Source organism: Microtus pennsylvanicus, chromosome 11 (assembly GCF_037038515.1).
Source record: "Microtus pennsylvanicus isolate mMicPen1 chromosome 11, mMicPen1.hap1, whole genome shotgun sequence".
NCBI classification, from domain to species: domain Eukaryota; kingdom Metazoa; phylum Chordata; class Mammalia; order Rodentia; family Cricetidae; genus Microtus; species Microtus pennsylvanicus.
The window spans coordinates 75,490,110-75,511,507 of NC_134589.1; positions in this window are offsets into that span (position 1 = coordinate 75,490,110).

Consider the following 21,398-nt stretch of genomic DNA (forward strand, 5'->3'; position numbering starts at 1 on the left):
CCTAACTGAAATTTAGTGTATCATGGCAGCATTCACAGGCATGCAGGAATGGCAGTTGGCTTGTGATCACCATCCTTCCACCATAGCAGACATTGCTAATGGATCACAGGTCTTTGTTCCTTCTCGACCTAGACTAGCTCGCAGAATTAGGTCAAATACAATTTTTTCCTGGGGAAAGTTGTGATCCATGAAAAAGCATTCTTTGCAAGGCTGCTAATGTACAGAAGTGATGCCTTGGACTTCCCCAGCAGCAGGAGAGAGCCAGATGAGACTTGAAGAGCTTCTCCCACTTAGGATCCCAGTGGGATATTATCAAGGAGGCCCTTGCAAAGTTTCCTCCTGGGAGTTTGGGGGCTATGGCAACAACAGCGAGGATAATGCATCACATTCTGAGCAGTGCTTTTCACTTGGCAAAGCACTTTCATGCTCATGTTCCAACTTCATCTTCATAGCAGCCCTGCCTGGCAAAGCAGAGCAGGCATTAGAATCAGAAAAATAGCAATTTATTTTGGAAAATGATAAGAACCCTAGAGACTCTGTCCAACCTCCTCATTTTATACACAAAGGAGCTGGAAGCCTGTGAGGGGAACTTGTTCCAGGTAGGATACTCGAAGCTCAGGAAGTCATATACAATTCTCTGGTATCATTCAATGTGCCTAGTACATGCTTGATAAAGACTAGGTGCAAAAGGAGTTGAATGCATGCATGCATGCATGAATGTAATCTCCTATCAGCCAAACCAGGACAATCAGAAGGTTTCTTTTTGTGAGGGGTATAAAACATTCCTGTATAAGCTTCTTGTAGCTCTTTGGTAGATATTATTAATACTTATATTTATTCTTTGAAAATTTTATACATATATTCGATATATCTTGTTCATATTAATCCTCACTTTTTCCTGCCATATTTTTGAACAACCCATTGAATTCAGTTATTGCTATCCAAATGCTCATGGATGAGGGAAGCTTCTCTGCGAGGGTCTTCTTCTCATTCTCAGAACTGGAGCCCTAGTGATTAAGCATTTCCTAATGGCTGTCTCTCATAATACTGTCATGTTAGCTCTTTAGTTTCTATCCAGAATATGAAGGGAATATATTCAACCCACAGTATTGTGGGCACAGTCTTGCAGGAGCCAGCTGGTTGGAGGCCAGAGGTTAAATCTGGGAATACCAACACAGAGATAGCAAAATTGGTGAGTGGATTAAGGCCTGACTATAGATAGCTTTGTACTGGGTTTAGGGTGACTCCACAGTTTCTTTTCATATTCCGTGAAGAGGTGGAGCTTAGGGACTGGGGATGTAGTCTAGATGGGGGAGTACTTGCTTAGCATGCATGAGGCCCTGTGTTTGATTCCTAGAACATTCTTATACAAATCAGGTGTGGTTACACATGCTTATATTCTCAATACTCAGGAGGTAGAGGCAGGAGGATCAGAAGTTCAACATTACCCTTGGCTAGGTAGCTAGTTGGAGGCTGTCCTGGGATCCATGAGAACTCACCTTAAAAATAAAGAGGTAAAGCTTGTATTCCTTCTCTTGATACCTAATGATTGACTTCTGATAGAATATAACACAATGATACCCATGACTTTCAAAATGAGGAAGTGCTCTTGTCTAAAGCATTGGGGCCCCCTCTCTCATCTTCGTTCTCTTTATCCCTTCCTTTCCTTCCCTGTCCTGAGAAACCTAAAGCCCTACAGAGAGACCAACATGGTGAGAACCTAGCAGCAGAGTGGGAAAGTCACTTTGGGAATAGAAGCTCCAGCCTCAGTCAAGACTTCAGATGACAGACCTAGCCCACCCATATTCTGTCTCTACCTTGCTTTATGCTTTTCACGACTTCCTGGCTACTTATTGAGGAGTATTAATGGGGAATACTAGCACCGTGCCTAATGTAGAGTACGAGACTGATATATGTGTCCTACATTGAACTGTAGTATTAGTTGCTCCTGAAGAGTTTGAGCTGGTGAAGAGTTAGCGCTAATTTAGGGAGATAATGTATCTGATGAGTAAGATAAATGTGGGTTGTGGGTTCATAGTTGCGGAAGGGGGAGGTGTCATATAATGGTTCCAACATATAATGGTTTGGTTGGGATAAAGAATAGAGCAAACGTGAGGACCATGAGAGCAGGGATTTTGCTTGTCTTTCTTTACCACTAACACCTTGGCATACAGCAGGTGGTCAATGACATTGATCGTATGAATGGCAATGGATGAGTCACTACAAAGATAGACATGTGGCACCCCAGAAAACTTCTGTTTCTACTTTTGCTAAGGAAAGAAACCCCTTTAGAGATGGCGCTCATCATGATTTCAGTTACCCTAAAAAATCTATTTTCCGTTTCTGTGATATTGATGGGGACCAGCCTGTTTTCAAAGCCTCGCCTCGCTCAAAAGCAGACTTTAAAATTCCTTTTCTTTTTCAGATCATTCATGTCACAAGTATTTATTGAGCATCTATAATATACTCAGCATCATGACGGGCCCTGGGGGGGAGAAGACGAGAGAGGGGAAGAGCCCTGTGGTGCCCCGCTTGCTCGGTACCTCTTCCTCTGCTTTCATCTCTGGGTATCTCACAAGTTTACTTTTGAAATAAAGATTCATTTTCATAGTGGAATTCTTAAGTGGGGAGCGAGGAGATGAATCCTGGCTTTTAGGAGCTGATTTTAGAACTTGTGGAAGACTTCGATGTTCCTGCTCACCCTTGCTGATAGGCCCCATTAATATTCAAAAGCTGTCACTCGGGTTTTTGTCTTTGTTCTTTCATAGACTAGACTGCTGGCTGAGGGAACCTGGTTCGTCTGGGTTAGTCTCCTCACACTGCGTGTGTGGGGGGTGGGTAGGACAAAAGGAGCTATGGCTCAAGGTTGCTAGGATTCTTTTCCTCTAAATGTTGGGAATTTTGGCGTATTTTTCTTTGTATCACGCTTTAACCTTTGTCTTTGTTGTTGTAAATCAACTTTGTTGTGGATAGGAGAAATCTCAGATCTGGGCAAGGCCTGTCATTAGTGGACAGTTTCGGAGGACACTGTGTGGGTTTCTGGAAGACTAAAGAAAAGCTTGAACATTGGCAGTTGTTTAATGAAGATCAAGTCCTAGTAGATTGACAGGCGTGTTGTCTTAGAATAACGGGTATGTACTCAGGCTGTTCCATTACTGATGAGTGTTCATGAGGCAGGGTCTGGGGACACATACTATGACACGGTGCATACAGCAGTCACTGTGGAAAGGTTGGGCCTCAGCTTAGGCATTCTGGGTAGGGAGCTAAATACAGGCCAGCAAATGTTGGTTCTCTCGATCTTGCTTTCTTCCCTCCTTCAATGCTTTCTTCTCAAGCATCTCTGTTTCTCTTTCACTTCTCCCTCCTCCTCCCCTCTCTTTCCTGATGGGAAGGGTACCCCACCCTATGCCTACCAAAGCAGCTGCCATTCTTCTCTGCTAGTCTTGTTTTGCTCAAGGCTGTCTCATGGTGGATGGCAACGAGTGGCTTTATGGCCTTCCTGGTTCCATTTTTGCCTCTGATTTCTCTGGCTGTCTTGGCCTGATGGAAGAGGCCCTAAAGAGGTTGTAAGGCCACAATCAAATACACGTGGATCAGAGGACTCCAGACAAGAAGGATGTACAAACATGTGACCCTCCATGCATGACTCCCCAACTCCCCAAAGTGTGCCCTTTGGTTCTTGTCATCAGAGTCAGAATAACTAAAAAACTTAAAAGAAAGAAAAACAATCCAGAAATATTCACACAGTGAACTCTAAAGGTTGAGACATCCTTCATGTGAATTTGTCTTCCATGTAAACCAAGGAGACACATGCAAACTGCTAGCTCTGGGAGAGACAGACACAACCCATTATCATAACACCAACTCATTTTATCCCCCGCCCCCAATAACCACATTTCACTCTTAAATATTTAGTTTTCTTTTATTTCACCTCTTAAGTTACTGTCTTGGTTTTGTGTAGAGACTGAGACATTCTTTTCTCTATTCCTGATGGTATTCATCTGTCTGCCTGAAGTGATTTTTCCTTCTCTTTTTATTTTCTTTTCCTTTTTTTTTTGTAATTTGCCACCATTTGGGCTGGTGGGTGTAGGGTGTGCTTGTGAGTGTGTGTGTGTGTGTGCGCGCGCGCACGTTCATGTGCATGCCTGTTCTAACCTCGAAGCACACTGAATGTCTTAGCTTGTGCGTTAGACAGGAGACTGATAGGATAATGATGATGGAATGTTAAATGCTATCTATGTAAATCAGTTCCATCAATGGGTACAAGATTCAGCTACTTTAGGTCTTTTTTTTTTTGACATACGTTTTCATTTTTTTAAGGGGAATGATCTTGGATTGTTACTAACGTACTTTAGGAGAATCTGCATTAGCAGACGCATTACTATTTTGCATAAAGTCATATTAAATTTTGGTATGATGTACAACATCATTTTCTTCCCGAATGCTGCTTTTAACCCCCACACAAGCTCTTTTGTGTCTTTCTTTTGTTAGGGACCAGCTTTTGATAGGAAGGAATGAAGATGTTTCCAGTGACCTCGTTTGACAGGGGAAGGGACATTTTCACTGCTGATTTGAGCTCTGGTGTCATGTGGGTAGAGCCTAAGAATACAAATGTTTTCCGGTCATCATCTGATGAGAGTCGCACTTGTAATAGGATGGTATTTCTTCAAGGATGGGTCTGTTCGCAAGGGTCAAGAGATGGTAAAGGTTATAGAAGAGAGAGATAGAGATGGGACAGAGGGGAGAATGAACTTGAAAAGACCATGGCAGAAACTAGAAGAGATGTTCTAGAGGAAGGGTGAGAGAGGGAGAAAGGAATCCAGGTCAGACTGATAATCCCTGCACTATGGTTGTAACTGCGAGGAACTAACTGGCCTCTGGTTTTCAGCTAGAATGCACAGAACAGAGGGGGACTGGAGACTGGCCATGATTCTTGACCTTAAGGGACAACAACTTCTGTCTCCTCACCTCATTTTCCCATATCACCCTTACTCTGCTCTTCCTTTGTATCTTTTTGTATCTCTCCCCCTTTTCTTTTTTACCCTCCCATCCCTTTAACCTCCTCTCCCTTTCTTTCTCCCCATACCTTCTCCTTTTATGTATCTCCCCCAGTTTTCCTTCTTCCTGCCTCACTCCTGTACTGTGTACTGCAAGCACTCTGTCCGTCTTCCCGCCTTCCCTTCTGTTTCACTGATTCTCCTCCGTCTGCTTTCTTCTCCCTTGTGCTTCCCCTTTCTTCATGACTCCTCTCCTAATTTCTTTCTGGACTTCTTCTCCAGCTCTTCTTCCCTCTGCTCCATCTCTCCATCTCTATCTCTTTCCTCTCTATCTTTTTTTGGGGGGGTTCGAGATAGGGTTTCTCTGTAGCTTTGGAGCCTGTCCTAGAACTATCTCTTGTAGATCAGGCTGGCCTCAAACCCACAAAGGTCCTCCTGCCTCTGCCTCCCGAGTGTTGGAGTTAAAGACATGCACCACCACCACCCGTACGTATCTTTTAAAACCATCTTTTAACCCTTAAACTCATATCTGTGTTACAGCTTCCTCTAGCTAGTGCAAGACATGACACGGGCAATTCCAGGATTACAAGTCCTTTTACTGGTGACCCCAGAGGAAAGACAATACTTTACCTGGTGGCTTCTGGTTCAGTCTGCATTTTAGAGAAGAGTGTTCCCTAACCTACTTGAGCTACATATTCATTCATTCATTGCATTTGACTGACTATGCCACTAAAAACAGAGATTGTCTCCAACACTTGGATCCAGTATATGTGCTCATTACTATTACCCAGTGGTAACGGGGGTCAGGACAAAGTGTTGTGGTAAGCAGTCAGCCTCACCAAAGCAATCGAGGAAAGGAGGGGTTTTGTTCGGTGTTTTCAAAAGAAGCAGCAGCATCAGGAAATAGTTTCTGGGGAGGCAGAAGCAGCAGGTGTCTAGTACAGTCCCCAAGACCGGAGGATAAGAACTTTTTTCCATGTCACTACCTTGCTCTGGCCATGTGATATATATTGTCACGGCATGTGAAAGACCCATGTCTTGCTGCCAAATGTAGCTGGCTCAGCCCTTCTGGTCTTGGAGTTCCTTCTAGCTGGTTGGAAAAGACCCATTGAGCATATTCTTTCTCCCCTATCCTTTCCCAGCCCTTCCCACACAACTTCATCTTCTGTTCCCTCTCTTCTTAAAAAGAGAAAAAAACCATAAAAAATAAAACTAATGAAAATCAAATCAAAACAAAACAACTCAAACAATAAAATACCCAAACAAAAAGTACAGAGTGTGTTAGCCTGCTACTCCTGGGGCTGAGGCCTGCCCTGGGTGGCTGGTACACCAATCATCACTCTGTTATAGAAAACTGATTTTTTCCCCCTTTCTCAACAGGTATCAGTTGAAAGTAGATATTTGGTCAGGAGTGGGACTTTGTGTCCATGTCCCCTCTCAGTGCTGGGATTTTGGGAAAAGATCACTTTTTAATGATTGACCATCCTTTCTGGTCACTTCTGTCTTCACCGTGTTATGACATTCATGTACACAGTGAGTGCACACATTACACAGGCAGCTGTGCCTCCGCAGAGCTCAGTCCCCCGCTGTAGTCACCTTCTCCTTCTAGCCGCCCCATCTCCAGCCTGCTGTCCAGGATTCTTGGTTCTACAGATGCTGTCAGCCAAATCCCATTTCTCCATTGTTCAACATGACATGGATAGACACATTTCAAGAAGAAGAAGAAGAAGAAGAAAATAAATAAATAATTGATAATTGATCACAAGAAGAGGGAGAGCGTGTAGTAATATGGACGGCGGGGCTGCGTCCCCAACACCCCAGCCGCCTGCTCGGCTAGCTTTTGCCCCGAAATAATTACATGGACACTGTATTCTTTTAAAGACTGCTTGGCCCTTTGCTCTAGCCCTTACTGGCTAATTCTGATATACCGATCAACCCATCTCTAATAATCTGTGAGCACTGGTCTTACCGGGAAGATTCTAGTCTGAGTCCATCCTGGGTCGGAGCTTCATAGTGTGTGTCTGCCTGGGCGCTGGGCATGGTGTCTCTCTGAAGCATCTGCTCCGGAGAGGAGAGCTGCAGAGTCTGACCTCACTTCCTCTTCCTCCCAGCGTTTTGTTCTGTTTACTCCTCCCACCTATCTCCTAACCAATGAGAGCCAAGCAGTTTCTTTTAATTTAACCAATGACCTTCCTCCGTCAAGAGCGGCTGAGGAATGTTGCTCAGTTGGTAGGGTGACTGCCTAGAGTGTAAAAATATCCCGGAGTTCCATCCCCAGTATCTCATAAACCACCACCTATGGTTGATTTCCTAGGACCTGGGAAAGAGACAAGACGATTGGAAGTTGAGGTTTATTCCAGCTACATGATGAGTTTTAGAACAGACTGGACTACAGAATGTCATTCTATTTAGAAAGAGGAGGAGGGGAGGGAGGGGAGAGAGAGACAGAGAGAGAAGAGAGGGAGTTAGGGACACAGTGCTGTAATAGGCAGCTTAGGGAACTGGGCACAGGGACACTTCTCTTCACGGTGCATGGGTGATTTGGGGTGATCAACAGATTAGAAATGTCTCTTCTCTAAGGTGGAAAAGAACAGAACTGTGGAGCCAAGACAGTGGAATGCAGCAATTTGTCTTCTTTACACTAGCTTGGAGATAATTGTCCCTTGCTCTTTTTTAGCACGCCAAGGTCTGAGAGCACGTTGGGGGATTTGCTGGATTGGGGATAGTTTAACTTAAGAGAGCCATCTTTAAAGGAGAGGTGAGGCTTGGTAAGTTTCCCCTTACCCAACAGTGCCAGGGCTGTGGATGCCATGCACTTGTGGAGAGACAGGCTAAGGTTTCTTTTGGGCAGCTTGTGGAGGATGGCATGGGGCTAGAGGGGAAACAGGGCCCGCAGGTGCTGCAGAGAACTCTGTTTCCTCCACCAGGCTGTTACAGCGAGCTTTGGCTGAGCCTGTGACTCGAGCTGCCCATTTTGGATTTGGCTGGTGACTCCTCTGGGCAGGCATTGTGCCTCTGCCTGTTTGTGTTAGAATGAAGCACACGGTCTCAACAGTCAGCCAGGTGCCAACCATGTAATCCGACGCCATATGTTCCCAAGTCAGGAGAGAAGAGAGCAGTTTTTTTTTTTTAATGTGTGTGTGACTTTGGAAGTAGGTCAATTACATTCGTCTACATTTTTCTATCCTAGCAGGTCACAGGTGCAAAATGGTTCCTGACCTATTTAGAGGGTCACTTATAGCCAAAATGACTAAGTATGAATTTCCCATCATGTGATGCGACACAGAACATATTCCTAGAATACTTTTTACCTACAACTCAAAAAAGATCTTCCGGAGACTGGTCCTCACTGGCAAAATGAATTTAAAGTGTTTTTCTGAGGGGAAATTGGTGCTGCTCATTTTGTCAGTGTCTTCCTCTGCCCAGATGTTGGTTTGTCTGTGCTCCATCCATAGTGATGGATTGAGCCAGCTGGACCATTTCACGGCTGAGTTTTGTTCTTCTAGTTCAGAAAGGAGATGCAAACCTTTGCCTAAAAAAGCAGGATCTATCGGACTTGAGACATTTAGGCAATGCGAGAGGATGGCAGTCTTTCAGATGATTGACAGGACCTGAGAGTTTGCTCAGAACCAAGATAGTCTGAGATACCTACAAGCTGTATTGTAATCTCTGAGCAGCTCCTTCTATCTAAACTCTTACTCTCTGTCACACAATTAGGCGGTCAGATGAGCTCACTATCTTCTTGTCGCCTCTGGAAGCTGACCAGCACGGGTTACAGCCCCACCCCCCACACCCCTATCCCACCCTGGTATTCTCTTGAGTTTGGTTAGTAAGGAGATTGGCAGGGGGCGGGGGGATAATAAAAAGGAGATGAACTTGAACTAGATTAAGCCGTTTGGTATATAAATCCATTCCATGTGGTCAACAGCTATGCTCTCTGAGAAAGCTGCTAAGCAGCCCTGATTCTCAAAACCTTATCAGCACAATCTAAAAGGGGTCTGTCTGCTTCTTGGGTAAATAGTGAGGAAAATGAAATTAAATAATACATACAAAAACACTTATCAGAATTATGCATTGTAGAATTATAACTTTTCTTTGCCCTCTGTGTCTTGTCAGTACTCTGTTATGGGGCGGGGGGTGGAGGAGGGTGGATAGTTTGTAATCTATTCCCTGGTGCAGTAGGGATCTACATGCCACTGTCACCGTAGTTTACCTGGGAGGTCACCTAAATGTTTCGGGGTCCTTACCATAGCTATTGTTGGCTTTTTATTTGGAAGAGTATGCTCTTTTCTTCGGGAAGAATAGGACAGGAACATCCAGATCTCCATTGATTTCTCTAATTAAAAAAACAAATTACTTCAGTTCTCATGAAAATTTGAATTTTGTCAAGTGCCTTCTTAGTATACATCGCTCATATGATTTCATTCTTTGGTTTATTGGGGTGGGAAATGGCATGCAAGGATTTCCTGGTGTTGAATTGGCCTTGCGGGTATGGAGTATTATTTTCATTAGCTGTTTGGTTTTCTTTGTGGATGTTCAATGCTGCATCTGTGTTTACAGATGAGATTGATGTGTAGCTTGTGACGTAATCTTTACCAGACACAGACCCTTACCTGTGGGCTTGTGAAAAGGGAAGGCTCTCACATTTGATTTGTGCAGTTTAACTAGTTGGGGGATTATTTGGTATTGCATATGAATTACTTTTTTGCATTTTTTTGTTTGTTTGCTGGCATTGGTACTTTTTTCTCTCTTCTAGAAAATCGGTCTATCTCAATGTTTGCTCACCGGCATCAGTTTGATGACTTATATTCTCTTGAAATTATTTATTCAGATTTGAAAATTTATTCCACCAGATTATCACATTGGTGTTTTCTAATGAATCTGTTGGTGTTCAGTTTTAGTGGTACTTTGACAATTGTCACTTTTTTCTTTATGTATTTGCATTTTTTCCTAGACGAGGTAAACTAGTTGGTCTGTCTGTTTTGTAGAATTTTTGAAAAGCCTTTTTTTTACTTGTTCATTAGTTCATATTGCCAACTTCTATGTATTTTTGTACAAATGATTACTTTGAATGCTTTTATTCTATCATTTTTATTGATTTGTTTTAAAAGTATATTGTTATATGTAAACAATAGCATCTGTGTACTTATTTCTTAGTAGCTGTATCTATTATTTTTGTTAATTTTACATGCTGGTTGGAACTTTTACAAGATTAAAGATAAAAATTTTAAAAGCTCAACACTCACATCTTATTGTTGATTTTAAAGAATTTGCTTTGGTGTTTAACTAATTCACAGGATTTTTAAATTAGGAGTTAGAAATATTCTCTTTTAAAAAGTAAATTGTCCACACTTCTTCATCCATTCTTCCATTGAAGGGCATCTAGGTTGTTTCCAGGTTCTGGCTATTACAAATAATGCTGCTATGAACATAGTTGAACAAATGCTTTTGTAATATGATAGGGCATCTCTTGGGTATATTCCCAAAAGTGGTATTGCTACATCCTGGGGTAGCTTGATCCCGAATTTCCTGAGAAATCGCCACACTGATTTCCAAAGTGGTTGCACAAGTTTGCATTCCCACCAGCAATGGATGAGTGTACCCCTTACTCCACAACCTCTCCAGCAAAGGCTATCATTGGTGTTTTTGATTCTAGACATTCTGACAGGTGTAAGATGGTATCCCAAAGTTGTTTTGATTTGCATTTCCCTGATCGCTAAGGAGGTTGAGCATTACCTTAAGTGTCTTTTGGCCATTTAAACTTCTGTTGAGACTTCTCTGTGCAGTTCAGTGCCCCATTTTTTAATTGGGTTAGTTAGCATTTTAAAGTCCAGTTTCTTGAGTTCTTTATATATTTTGGAGATCGGACCTTTGTCTGTTGCAGGGTTGGTGAAGATCTTCTCCCAGTCAATAGGTTGCCTTTTTGTCTTAGTGACAGTGTTCTTTGCTTTACAGAAGCTTCTCAGTTTCAGGAGGTCCCATTTATTCCTTGTTGCCCTTAATGTCTGTGCTGCTGGGGTTATATGTAGGAAGTGATCTCCTGTGCCCATATGTTGTAGAGTACTTCCCACTTTCTCTTCTATTAGGTTCACCGTGTTTCGATTGATATTGAGGTCTTTAATCCATTTGGACTTGAGTTTTGTGCATGGTGATAGATATGGATCTATTTTCATTCTTCTACAGGTTGGCATCCAGTTATGCCAGCACCATTTGTTGAAGATGCTTTCTTTCTTCCATTGTATACTTTTAGCTCCTTTATTGAAAATCAGGTGTTCATAGGATTGAGGGTTAAAATCTGGGTCTTCTATTTGATTCCATTGGTTGACTTCTCTGTTTTTATGCTAATACCGGGGGAGAGGAGTTGGAGGAGGGGAGGGAAATGGGAGGCAGGGAGGAGGCAGAAATATTTTCAATAAAAAAAAATCACAAAAAAATAAAAAGTAAATTTTCTTTTAGTTAGAGGTGATTTTACATTATGTGAAATGCTTTTAGACAGTGTTCTTGGTATTCATATCTTCTCCCTTGTCTTACTACTAGAATGAATGTTATTAATGGATTTTTACAACATTAAAATATTTGTTAATTCTTGGGATGAGTCAATTTGCTTAGTATACTTCTATATTCTCGTTTTTATCATTTTGTTGAAAGTTTTTATATTAATATATCAAAACAGGTTTGTATATAATTTTCACTTTTGCATTTTAGTATCAAAATTTTAATTCTTAGTGGATTTCAGTTAGATTTTTCATAGTACTATGCCACAGATTAAAATCCCAAATGTTTCCTTTATGTAGACATCTAACATTTACTTTGTTTTTAGTTTTATCACCACGATGAGTATTCTCGCTAACCTATCCTGTTTCTTAGATATCAGATCATTTAACATTTACTAATAGGATCTCTCTGACATCTCAAATATAGGAAATCCTTCTATTATATTTCTGCACAGTGTGTTTTAATACCTAGAGCTTACATTTTGCGTTTATTTGAATGATGTTAGTCATGCCTATGATACATGGTAAGTACCATAAAGCCAGGGATCATTCTGGTATTGCTCACTACTAAATCAAGGGTTTTCAGAGCACCGACTAGTGTTTCTCCAAATCCTATCTCACTGATAAAGGAGCAGCCTTATTGCAGAGAAAAGGTTTTTATCTAGTTGAATGCTTGTGTATGCTGAGATTCAAATTCATTAGTTAGAAATGGGCCTGAATTGAATTCTTTTCATACTTTGGAATGAAAAAAATGTGTGGAAGTTGAAATGGTAGAGGAGGGGAAAATGCACACGAGTTAGAAAGGCTGGAATCTCCAATAGGGAAGTGGAGACAGAAGCCCTGGAACTGCTCACAAGATCGAGGCACATACATTGCTTTAGAGAAACACAAAGTTATTCATGTTGTCTGGTCTTACAGCCAATCTTTTTTTTTTTTTGAGTGCGGGCTTCCATTTTTCCATTGGTAATATGACTGTGGAGAGGTTAAGAATACAGTTCCTTGCATGACCCAGAAGTTGCTGGATTATCCACAATCAGTATTATTTTCATTGATTGTAGACAAGAATGTTGCTTTCTCCTAAGGTGTTATGAGAAACTTTTGTGTGTATGCTTTAGTTGTGAGTCCCCTGAGCATGGACTCTGCATCTTGAGACTCTATCAACCTTAAATTAAAAACTAATACTTTTTGCCACTATTTCCTGGTTATCACCACAACTCATATAGTGCTAATATTGTACAAACCATGTCAAGTAATCTGCAGATAATTTAAAGCCTATGAGAGGCCTGGCATGTGTCCTATGTGTTCTTTGCAAATATTGCATTATATTGTTTTATATGAGGAACTTGTGGATCCATGTCTTTCGGTGTCCACAGTGGACTTCTTACAACCACCTCATGATGGATACTGAAGGAAGGTGCCATGCATGTGTGTATGTAAAGCTGCTACTATAATTTGGTGTGAACTCTCTCTCTTTAAAGAATGAAGATATTGAAAAGAAATAGGGCATATAATGGAGCTCAGAGGGCCATTCCTGAGGCTGATCCATTCCATGTGTAGATGCCTGTGAAGGAACCCTCTATGATCCCTTACACATTTGCATACGTTAGCCAAGTAAAGAGGAGGCCGAAGGCGTTGTTAGGACCCATGGTCCTTATTATATCATGTTCTTTTGTCGAATATCAGTTACGTAAGGCTGGAGAGACTGGTTATGACCTTACCATGTTATATTTTGAGCGTGATCTGAGCTGAAATATGTGGTCAAGTCTTGCTCAGTGTGAGAATGAAATGCATACCCTTAGCTCAGTTACTATTCATATCCATAGTCCATATCTTTGCTTTGTAGTGGGAACCTGGCTCAGCAAGGATGCAGGAAAAAGGGTTTCCAGTCTGCCAGTTGAGTGCCTTTTTGCCTTGTTCCCTCCTGGGAAGTGCCAAGGAGGCACCTTGCTTTGCATTTTTAAGCTGATCAGATGTTCTGGTGTGAGGCCTTAGATCAGAAAGAAAAAATTGCTATTTTGATTTCTACCCTGTTCTTTCCATACTGTTGCTTTCTAAGTCCCTTTTGAATTTCCCTAGTTCTCCCGTGGCAGAAAATGAGTCAGAATGGCAAATGAAACATGCAGAAGACATAAATTCTGGGCATAAAAGATATATCAAATATACATCTATCAATTGGCTTTATGCTATCTGAGTTGCCCCCAGGGTATCAGTGGATCAGGTGAATGGATTTCTGCCACTGTGGGTAATTCCATAAGGTAATAGGGCGGGCCCTAATGTAGTAGAGAGCCAATATTCTCCCAGTTATATATCATGGTTTAAAAGGGGGATTTGTATATTTTGATTTTGTGAGTCAATGAAGTTGAGTCCCTAAGGCACGCTTGGAGCTCAGCTGCTCTGAGACTGTGCAGACACACTGGCTCAAGGCCAGAAGTAAAGTCTGAAAAAAAAATACGTATCTACCTAGACTCCGGAGACTAGGCCCAGAGAGGATCAGTCCTGCGGCCCCAGAGGAAACTCGGGGTGGAGAAAATTACCATATAAATATTATACGCTCTTTTCCATTTAATTGGCCAAGTTAACTATTATACCGAAGGGCAAATTTTTCTAACCAAATGGAGGTGGGGGGATTCAAGCTGTTTGATTGACTGGTAAAATGCAACCAGAATAGTTCAGTCAATTACTTCTGCTGACTGTGATGATGTAGCTTGGTGATGATGGAGTCAGAGAACACGGGGAGGGGGGGTAGAGAAAAGAGAGCCAGGAGGAATAACGAATATCCACTGAGCTGACATTTTATTTCCCAGGCATTGGTCTGAGTGGTTTTCTTTCACCTGCCCTCACCTCCTTTCCACCTCCACCAGCTAGAAACTGCCATTACTCTGTTTTATGGTTGAAGAAATTATGGCATTGAAAGGTTAAACAACTTGCCCAAGACCCACCAAATTAGTGCTAAGGAAGTGATTTGAACCCTCTTTTAACCACTACGTCATGCCACCCTTAAATGAGAAAAGGATCTGTCCAATTTGGGGTGTCATTTTCTAGGCTCCCGGGAGTCTGATAATAAAAACTCATGAGAGTGTTACAAATGTGTGTCCAAAGCAAGATAGAACTCCTGGATCTACCAGCATGGCATCGCTTCTAAAGCGTGGCTAATTGGTACGTGGTGCAGAGAAACGTGGTTTGACCTTCCTTTAGATAAAATTTTTTTGTTAGCAAAATCCATATTGGGACGGGAGCCCAAGTGCAGTTGCTAGATGTCTGATGAGCTGGCTTAGATTTAAGAGATTTCTGGAGTCCAAAAATAGGGACCACAGGAGGATGTTGACTTTGATTTGATTGAGGCAGAGCTGTGCTAAGCAGACCTTATCTCTGCGAGCCTGAGGTCCAGCACCTATTATGCATGGATTGATAAGAAGGATTCAGTAAATGTGTTTCTAATACCCAACCCTCTCTCCCTACCAGAACTACGTTTTATTCTGTTACCGTTCCTCCATGCAGATTTGTTTTGGGGCCCAGCTAACAACAGCTAATCTTAATTCCAGATCGCAGGTGGGGTGATTGGGCAAAGAAATTTTAATGCCACTAGCCTGGGATTGGTTCAACAATGGCCATGAGACCTAAGAGTGGCCAATGGAGTTGAGAGGAAACGGGGGCAGGAAGGAGAACAGTTAGGACTTCAGGGGAAGTGTTTCTTAGATTTGTGAAGAAAACCCCAGAAAGAGAGCATCCTTCTTTCCCCCTGGAACTTGTTCCCGTGTGCTAGTATCTATCACAGTGCTCCGAGCTGTAAATTTCTCAAAGCCCCAATTAACATCAGCTTTGCAGGAGAAAGGCTAATTGATCACAACAAAGAGTTCAGAGGTAGGTCAGTTCCAGGGTTGCTTAATTCCTCTCATGCCATTACTCTGTATCTTCCTAGCTTTCTTCATGGGGACCAGATGCCTACAGCAGCCCTATGACACATCTCCTCACTTAGCTAGAGGCAGAGACAGAAGACTGGACAGTGTCCTGCCTTGGGATCTTTTATATAGTAGGGAAAATACTTTAGGAAAGGTCAGAGCTGACTTCCTCTTACATTGCTATGAAATCGTGGCATGCACATTCTTTTTTTTAAATTTATTATGTATACAATATTCTGTCTGTGTGTATGCCTGCAGGCCAGAAGAGGGCACCAGACCCCATTACAGATGGTTGTGAGCCACCATGTGGTTGCTGGGAATTGAACTCAGGACCTTTGGAAGAGGAGGCAATGCTCTTAACCTCTGAGCCATCTCTCCAGCCCCCGGCATGCACATTCTTTAACTAGCTGTGGACAGACCAACAGCTGCAACCATACTTGGCCAGGTTATCTATGATTGGAAGTACTAGGGAAGTACACTGATCTCTGATACATGAACAGAACTGATCCTCTGTTAAGACATAAGAAGGAAGACAATGTGAGGCTTGGGTAGAAAAACCAAAGCCTTTAGCCACTGTTGTCAACAGATTGTGCAGTGAATGAAGTCAGTATCGGAGATGGCAGAATGAGTCCGAAAGCCACTTGCATGTTCTCCTTGTTTCGTTTTGGAATGGTAGCATCTTAAAAAGTTGACGATATGTCAGCTTTTGAAACATGCAGTCATAGTTTAAATATAGGATTCATTTCCTCATATCTGCAGAATGAGCCCTTGAACTGTCTCCCCAACCTTTTGATTCTCTCTTTTGAGAACAGCTGGGCCAAAAAAGTCACACTTGCTGGCCATTGAATTTTTCCGTCAATTTCTAGAAGCCTATTTACTATTGAATCTTAGGATTGAAAGGGACCCTGAAAACCAGAGGGTCTAATCTCTCATTTGAACCCTTGTAGACTATGTTGAAAATTGTGGCAAGAAATTGGGAAACTTGGCTAGGTGCTGGGAGTGTCTATGAGGGTATTTACAATCTTCTATCACACAAAGAAAGGAGAAACAGGTTCACACCTGAATAATTTATTTAAATTATCATGCACATGTACGAAAGAGCACTGATCGTGCAATTATATTGGTTTCCAACAGAGAATCCTTGATGAAATTTCATGAAATATGTTGGAGTGACCGGAGAGCAAACCGAACCTTTTCAGAACCCAGAAACTCCCTCATGCTTTTGCCAGATGTTAGCTTTCAAAGAAACCCACATCCCTAATTCTTATATTTTATTCACCCCATCCCCATGTTGTAGTAATAGGGAGCGGCGGCCAGGCTGCGTCCCCAACACCCCAAGCCGCCTGCCCTGCCCGGCTAGCTTATGCCCCGAAATAATTACACGGACACTGTATTCTTTTATAAACTGCTTGGCCCTTAGCTCTAGCCCTTACTGGCTAATTCTGATATCCCAATCAACCCATCTCTAACAATCTGTGAGCACCGGTCTTACCGGGAAGATTCTAGCCTAAGTCCATCCTGGGTTGGAGCTGGGGCATGGTGTGCGTCTTCCCTGGAGCAAGTAGCATGGCGTCTCTCTCTGAGGTGTCTGCTCCGGAGAGCAGAGCTGTGGAGTCTGACCTCACTTCCTCTTCCTCCCGGCATTCTGTTCTGTTTACTCCTCCCACCTATCTCCTAACCAATAGAGCCAAGCAGCTTCTTTTATTTTAACCAATGACCTTCCTCCATCATTTCCCCTTTTTCGGTTTAAACAAAAAAAGGCTTTAACTTTAACATAGCAAAATTACATATAACAAAACAGTTATCAAGTAAAAGTTACATCAGAAACATTTATACATATAACAAAATTGACCGTAAATCTCTATCAATAAAGCAAAATCTATACTAATGCAAATTATTCATGTCTATATCATATCCCCCTTTAAATGTAAAAGAACATTTATAAACAATTTTTGGGAACATGGGCGCAGTTATTTCTCTCCAAACTGCTTCCTGCTGAATGGGGGCGTCGTTAATTAGGTCTTTCATGGTATAACCTGTGTGCTAGTTTCATCCCTGTTGGCAGTTGAGCGAAGCAATTTTCTGAGGGCATTCACAGGAACCTTTCGGGAGGTCGTGGTCTATCATACCAAATCGGGACAGAAGAAATCCAAAGGGTCTGGTCCTCTGTGAAAACAAAAGAAGAATCTCTTTTCCAAAGTATCATATCCTTAGATCCAAATTCTGAAATCATACCCTCATGATATCCATTCTGGTTCCAATTGGCAGCCCATATAATGAAATGTCTCTCTGTACTTAGCTCCTTCACAGTCAAAAATTTTAAAGAAAACACAATGTACATAATCCAGACTCTCTGTGAATTTTCCATTTTTTACGCGGCTTATTTTACTTTATTTCTTTTAATCTCTTAACTATCTGTACTCTGTCTCTTTAAAGACTTTACCTTTTTTTTTTTAATCATCAACTTTATTCTCTATATTCTTTTTCTTCTCTCTCTCAAGCCTACGTACATTCATCCAACAGTGTGACTCATTTAGTGGTCTGAATCTGTCCTATTGTGAATCTGCAATTTTTTACTATCCAGGAGCACTTTTGATTTGCGCCTTTAAATCATTAGGCGCTTAAGAATCTAAGCTGAGACATTCCTAGGTTAACTTTTTGCTTTTTTGAGCGTATATCTGTAGACCAGGCTGTCTTTGAACTCTCGGAGATCCGCCTGTCTCTGCCTTCCAGGCATTGGGATTAAAGGTGTTTGCAACTACACCTTGAACCCACAGAGATCTGTTCGTCTCTGCCTTCTAGGCACTGGGATTAAAGGCGTGTGCTACCACACCTTGAAGTCACAGAGGTCTATCTCCCTCTGCCTCCCAAGTGTTGGGATTAAAGGTATGTACTATGACACACAACAACTCGCTTCCTCTTTTTGTTTTTTACTTTAAGAACTTCAACTTTCAGCTTGCATATATTTTTAACACACAGTAAACCATTTAGAAATTTTCTTTGTCTCTGAATCTCTCTTTACTGTATATCTCTCTGTTTTTTGACCACATGAGTCTTTAGTTTACCAAGCAATCTCACTCAGTAGGACTAAAGGCGTGGCTTTGACAGCTAGATGTAGCCCATTCCTTAGCTTTTCAGCCTCATGGCTGAGGTACTGGCTGTAGCCATGTTTATAGCATTTCAAGGTCCCTGCCAGCCAGCGAACTACAACAGACAACACTCAAGTCCTCTCTCTGTAGCCGGCCCTCCTACCTCAAACAGTCAGAGTTTGCCCTGGCAGGATGGCCCAGAAAGCCGGCATTTTTAAATGCGCAGCTTTTTTCCTGCTACGGCTGAAAATCGAAAAGCATGCGTTCAGCTTTTCGTCAACACCATTTAAGTGTTTCGTGGCAGGACCTCTTAATGAGCTGCAGGCTTTGCAGCTGAAGCTGAGTCAGGAAGCCTCTCTTAGATGAGGCACTTGCTTGCCTCTAGCAAGCAGAGTAGACCCGAGAGAGTGCTGCTACCAAGAAACCATGCACAAAGCTGTCATTTTTTTCTAGAATTACTTCCCAAGCTGTCTCAGGCTTTATGTGGACTCAGTTAGCCACACGTCTGGGCGCCAATTGTAGTAATAAGGAGCGGCGGCGGGGCTGCGTCCCCCAACACCCCAGCCGCCGGCTCGGCTCGGCTAGCTTATGCCCCGAAATAATTACACGGACACTGTATTCTTTTATAAACTGCTTGGCCCTTAGCTCTAGCCCTTACTGGCTAATTCTGATATCCCAATCAACCCATCTCTAACAATCTGTGAGCACCGGTCTTACCGGGAAGATTCTAGCCTAAGTCCATCCTGGGTTGGAGCTGGGGCATGGTGTGCGTCTTCCCTGGAGCAAGTAGCATGGCGTCTCTCTCTGAGGTGTCTGCTCCGGAGAGCAGAGCTGTGGAGTCTGACCTCACTTCCTCTTCCTCCCGGCATTCTGTTCTGTTTACTCCTCCCACCTATCTCCTAACCAATAGAGCCAAGCAGCTTCTTTTATTTTAACCAATGACCTTCCTCCATCACCATGTGTGAGTGTGAGTGTGTGTGTGTGTGTATGTGTGTGTGTGTGTGTGTGTGTGTGTGTGCAGGAAGTGCCTTTACCTGTCACATGCTACTGGTCCCATTATTCCCACTGTTGATGCTGTAATTTTGCCCCTGTTTGAGAATCTCATAAGGAGAATCACACTGCATTTATCTTTTTTGCCTAACTTTATTCTGCACCTGTAATTTGGTGAGATTTGGTGGCGTTGGTGGGGCTCTGGCTCATTCGTACGCATTGCTGTATAGTGTTGCAGTGTCTGAACATCCATACTTTGTTTTGGTGAGGAGCAATCTCTTTGCTTTCAGTTTGGGCCACGCATCACAACGTCTCTGTGAACAGTCCCGAGCATGGGTTTGGTACACAATTCTGTTCTCACCTGTGAGGAGAGCATTGAGTCAGCGCTCAAGTTGTTGCGACACGGATTGGATGTTTCAGGTTCAGTATCTACTGCCAAATAATTTCCCCAAATACACGTGTATCTGATAGACAAAGATTCTGTTTTCCTTTCGAAAGGACACTGGCCATTGGTAACGATTGGAAGGCTTTGGTAAGAGCTTTTGTTTCAGGGTTTCTGGAGTCAGAAATGGCTCGTTAATAGATCCATTCATCCAGCATCTCTGACCTGGGGACATACTATGTATCTGACAGGATGGTACAGATGTTAAGTCTTCCTGACCAAATGGAGAAATGAAGAGGGAAAATTTTAGATCTACAATCACATCAATAGCCCTATATTTATAAACTGATGAGCGCTACAGTGGAAAGGTACAGAATGCCACAGAAAGACAGACTTGTTGTCTCCTAAAGAAAACACATTTTTAAAAAGGACCTTTCTCTAACTGAAAGAGCCTTAATTGTGCCCTGTCAGGCTGGGGCCTAATTAATCACCGAGTGTGGTGTGGTATTGATGAATTGCCTGCTGCTCTTTTACGGGTATAAATCTTTGATTTAGCGATTGCTACTCTCTGATTCATACCTTACTACCCCCATGATCAATATGTATGATGAATGGCTGGTTTTCAAGAACCGCACACGTGGAAGTGCAGCTTTATACACAGAGCATGTGTGTACATGAGTTAGTGGCCAAGACGGACTCCTCCCACAGGGCGGAGGCTGAGGTAATACCATGTCCCAGGAGGAGGGGGAGATGGGAGATGAAGTTAGGAGGACATCTCAAGAAATCAAAGCACCCAAACCAGAGGACCCTTCCTCCATGTTGAGTCTTTTTCTACCCTCTCTCACCTTTAAGTCTTTCAGCTCAAGGATCTGACTCTACTTGGGGGAGGCTGACAGTCCCTACCCATAGGAGAAGCACATTGCAACATCAGCACCATATAAAATTGTCTTTTTTTTCTGACAGAGTTCCTAGTGCTGAGTGGCACTGGGGCTGGGGGCGAGCTGTGGTTTTCAGAAGTGGGGGTTTTGTCTAGGGATTGTTGACTGGTTCAGTCATTAAAGCCAGGACTGTTTATTGAACACCGATCACATTCCAAGCCCTAAGCTAGACACTGGAAATAACAAGTGTTGCTTTGACCCACAAGGTACATTTTCCTCTAGGAGGAGATGGAGGAGGGCTGCTGGTCTTCCTTTGGCTTCTTAGTGGGTGAACGATACCTAGTGTCTCTTTGGTCTTGTTGAGCCTTCTTCGTTTTAATATGCCCTGCCTTCCTTTCCTCCACTCCACTCCCATCTTTCTCCTCGTGTCATATACAAGTACATTTTGTGCCTCAGTTTACTGCCAAACTGATGAAGGAAGTCCAGATGTGACCACTCCTGATCGTAGATGAATGAGGCCAATTCTGGTGACAGAGGCCAGATTCTTGGTTGTCCTCTGAATGTAATACCAGTGTGATATTGTGGAACTGCTATACAAATGTGGGGGGTTTTCTATTTCCAATAGCTTTAGATGATGTAATCAAAGGTTTATTAGAAAAAGCTTCTACC